The sequence below is a fragment of the Haplochromis burtoni genome, unplaced genomic scaffold (assembly GCF_018398535.1).
Source record: "Haplochromis burtoni strain Fernald_Lab_line unplaced genomic scaffold, NCSU_Asbu1 Contig_415, whole genome shotgun sequence".
NCBI classification, from domain to species: domain Eukaryota; kingdom Metazoa; phylum Chordata; class Actinopteri; order Cichliformes; family Cichlidae; genus Haplochromis; species Haplochromis burtoni.
In genome coordinates, this window is record NW_024582776.1 from 445,309 (window position 1) to 449,991 (window position 4,683).

Genomic DNA, 4,683 nt, shown 5'->3' on the forward strand with positions numbered 1-4,683 from the left:
GGCCTCGCCAGAACCATCAGCAGACACTGGGATGTGCTGGCTGGGTCCTCCCGGATCCCCAGCTGATGAGGCAAGAGGCTGAACGGACCCCTCGGACCCTCCAGCGAAGACAGGAGGCTGGACGGGCCCCTCGGACCCTCCAGCGGGAACAGACGGCTGAAGCGGTTCCTCGGACCCTCCAATGGGAACAGACAGCTGAAGTGGTTCCTCGGACCCCCCAGCAGGAAGAGACGGCTGAAGCGGTTCTCCAGAACCCCCAGCGGGAACAGACGGTGGAGTGAATGACTGAGGTGAGAACTGAGCAGGTGACTGAGCTGACAGGTGAGCTAATGTTTGAGCTATGGAGAGAAGTTTAAGTTGTATTGACTGTTGTAACGATGGTAGTAATGGTGGGTAAGGTGGTGGATGAGCACAAAGCTGAGCTATGTCTTCCAAGCCTACGGAAAACTGCTGGACGGGCTCACCCGAGCCTCCAGCGAGGACAGAAACCGGTGCAGGGGCCTGCTGGGCAGTAGCCGCTCCCACCCGCGGAATAGGCACGGGCGCAGAGACTAGCGGAGCTTCAGCCGGCCTGGAAACTGGAGCAAGGACAAACTGGGCCCTAGCCCCCCTCACCCGAGGAACTGATACAGGTGCAGGAGACGGCTGGACCGCAGCTGCCCTGGGCGGAGGAGCACCGGAAGGCAAAGGAGCAGGCTCACTGAAAACTGGTTCATCAAAAATAGGTGACGACCCTTTCCCACCACGTTTAACAGTCCGTACAGTCTTAGGTTTAGCAGTGTTCACAGTCTCAGAAAAAACAGACTCGGCAAACTTGGGTTTTAGCTTGTTCCCACTCCAACGAGCAGACCTCGAACTAAAAATCCCAGACGAATGCTGATTGTGATGAACTAGCGCGGGAGGATTCAAACCAAAACTGGCCTCCCAATCCAAATCCTCGTCGAGAAAAGAAATCCCGAAAGTGTCTGAGGTAAGTTCATAGTCTTTACTGTTTAACAGCTCAGGTGGAGTTTGGAAGGTGTAGTCCTCTTGACTCACCACCGGAGGTTGCTCAGACGTGTCCATATGACGGCGACGTGAGCGCCGTTTCCTTTGGGCAGAGGTAGCTAGCGGCGTGAGCAACTGAGCCTCCGGTGCACAGAATGGTGACGCTGAGGCCGGAGCGTGAGCGCCTGAAGCCACACGGAGGACTCCCAACTGAAGCGGCCGCATCTTGAGTGCCAGCGGAGCAACAGGTGGAGACTTCTGACAGCTCCGGGGACCACCGAGAGCCAGCCGAGTGCCATGGAAAATGCGCCCGACGTCAGGGGTGAGCCATGGCTTCCAGCGGAGTTCCTCCTCCAGCTGGGCAAAGGCTGCTCGGCGTCGCTCCTGAAGTTCAATGTCTGCTGGGTCCATAGTATGGTCGCGATCTTCTGTTAGGTGACGGCTGTGTGCAAACAGGGATAGGACCCAAGATGCAGACTCCAGAGACAAACTTAAACCAAAACAGCTTTAATGCTGAACGCAAACATAACAAAACTGGAAAAAACTCAAAATAAACTAACACCGGTGGACTGGCAAAACACACAGCAAAATAAACGGTAGATCGCGACATGGACACAGAGAAACACAGGGCTTAAATACACAGAGGGAGCAATCAGGGAATGAGTAACAGGAGGGAAACACAGCTGGGACAAATCAGAACTGACGAGACCAAAGAAGCATAAACTGAACACACTGAGATAAGACAGAGACCTTCAAAGTAAAACAGGAAACACAAAAAACAGACTGAACAAAGACACAGACTCACATGCAGGCACTACAGAGGGAACAGAGACGTGGGACCAGGGCAGACACAGACACTGACTGGACGTGGAAATACAGCAGACAGGGGAGACAGTAACAAAGGAACACAGACAGAAAACCAAAAGACTAAACTCTAACCAAACCCCACCCAGAGGACCTTAACTAAGAAAAACCCGTAAAGCAAAGCTAGAATATAATGAAATAACAAAATCAAATAACCAAAAACACAAAACACTGGGTCACCGACCCAGGAACCTTAACAGTAATACTGACTCTCACACACTATATGCCCACCTTGCAACCACGCTTTTCTTTTCTATTTTTGATTTTCCAGTTTAACATTTGGCATCTCCCAATCATGACCCAAAAACAACCAATAAACCCAGTTCTCTTAATGCAAACATCAGTAACTCAAAATTAGCAGCCAAAGGGTTGAGTCTGCAGCTCCACACTCTCATGTGAAACTAGTCTCCCCTCTGATCTCTCTTGTCCTCCTGCTCCTGCAAAAAACAAAACTAAACAAAGCATCCACCCTTTTCTTACCGGCGTGGTGAATTGTTTGTCAAAATTTACTGATCCTAACGTTGGTCCGGTCTTTGTCTCAGTTTCAAGTCAGTCAACACTTTAATCCACATCGTCAGTCCAGTCACACATTCATTTACACACATTCAAACTCGATATTGCTGATAGCGGAGTGTCGCACGCAACCTATTCCAGTCTCCATCACCAGCAAGATCACGTCATCCTTTTAAAAGGAAAAACTATTCTTTATGATTCTGGGCTGGACTGACTCGCTGCAATCCTTTTAGACAGGGACTCACACTCTGATCGGATCCCCACGGGTAGCCTTCTCCTCAGCCTATTGTAATCTGGAAAAGCTCACCTTATATTTGCTCTCAAGAAAATATTTTACAGCGCTGTTAATTCAATCTTTCAGGCCTGCTTAGAACAAGAGAGAGACAGAGCTGAGTATTAAATCATCAAAACACAAAACATCATCACCATAAGGGTGACACCTGACAGGTTTTCTCTAAGTGCACTGTTACAAAAATAATGGGCCCAGTTCTGGACATCTCCATGTATAGAAAAACTCTCTGTTAAAAAGAGGAAAACAACCCAAACCTAACTGGCAGAATCAACCTATCACTAAACAAAAACCCCAAAAATCTGCCAGATTAATCACAGAAAAGCTTTGGTTCCTAGTATAACAATATGTTATGGGGACTAGAACTTCAGGTCCCATAAAAGTTGCTACACTACTCCTGGCTTAACTGATACCTACATGGTCTGAAATCAGACTTAAAATCACTAGCCTACTTCTGTTCATTTCCCCACATCATATTTAGTGGTTGCCCTGAAGTGCTCCATCGTCCTGGAGAGTCTGGGGTCCACTGATATAGTTCCACCTGCTAAATACACAGAGAATTTTGTTAGCAGCCGCACAGTTCCCACAACACTAATATTCCCATTACCCACTTCCTAAACACTTTATAACAATGTATCATCACTAGATTATAAATTTCTTCTCCAGGTCTGCACTACTGCACACATTTTAGTCACAGACTTTATTTAATTATCCTGCATGCTATCACATATTTTACCAAGCAATTCTTCTCACACAGTCCTCTGACTGAGTGAAGTTTGCACTGAGAGAAACATGTCAGTGCAAACTTCACTCATACATTCAAACAAGAAACTCAAGTTTTTTCCTTTTTTTTTCTGTCTCATCCAACCCTCTCTTTTAATCTATTCACTTGTGAAACCAAATCCTCTTTCCCTAATCTAAGAACACTCAACTAATTTGCATATATTGAGTCATAACTCAACAAGTTGCCATGACAACAGAAATGCATATTCAAAACATTACCACAAAATAAAATTTTTATTCCTACAGTAATCACTCCTTTTGCTCAATCAGCACAAGACCTCTTCCAATTTACTATTTTAAAATTAAATTTATTGTCTGATCACCGGTTGCTAAGCCCTTCTCTTTTCCTTTTCACAAAAGCCCCTGTTGTCCTGCAACTTCTTGAGTTATTCCTCAGTAATGGTTAACCTCAGCATCTGATAGCAAGTATCTGTTAAATCTACACCATTTAGCATTTATGTGATATATTAGAATTCCTGAGTGTAAGCTGGTCTTCATTGCATGTATGGGTTTGTATTCAGATTAATTCACGCATATTTGCGCTGAGCTGTGGATTCAAACTTTCTCCCCCAGCTCCTGATCCTCTCCAAAAGCAATTTCACATGTTTCTGTTTGTATGTTTTCTATTCATTTATATAATTATTGGTTTATTTATTTCTTCATTTCTTTCTTTCTTTTATTTACCTTTCTGTTGCGATGCTCTGGACACTTTCTCATCCTCCACAAGTCAGTCAGCCTCAATTTTCAACCCAATTTTCATATGCTCTCACTTTAACAACACCAGCCTTCCTCTCTCACCCGTCCTCGTCTCCTCTTCTCACAGTTGCTTCGTGCCCCAACATCTTCAGCCATGAGAGACACAATGAGCTGTTTATTCTTCTCTGTTCATTCTCTCTTCCTCTTTTCAGTCTCTTATTTTGCCGCTTAACTCCCAGCATGGCAAATGTGGGATCTCAGACAGTCCCATCAGGTCCATTCACACAAACATGTCACTGGTAAACTCGATTAAGAATGCATGCTTCCCTTCACCCTGGTATTTGTACATGCTTCTGGACCCTGCTCAGTGCTCTGGCTCCACCCCTTCTACCGAGGGCACGTCCAGGTGTGCTTGTACCTGTGAGGACTGGACGCTGTCAGATATCCTAGAATGCATTTCAAACGGAGGTAAAGCAGTGATGGACGAGAGAGCGCGAAACTGTAAGTCCAGGTTTGAAATGTTCATTTTTCTGTGGAACAAAAAAAAAAAA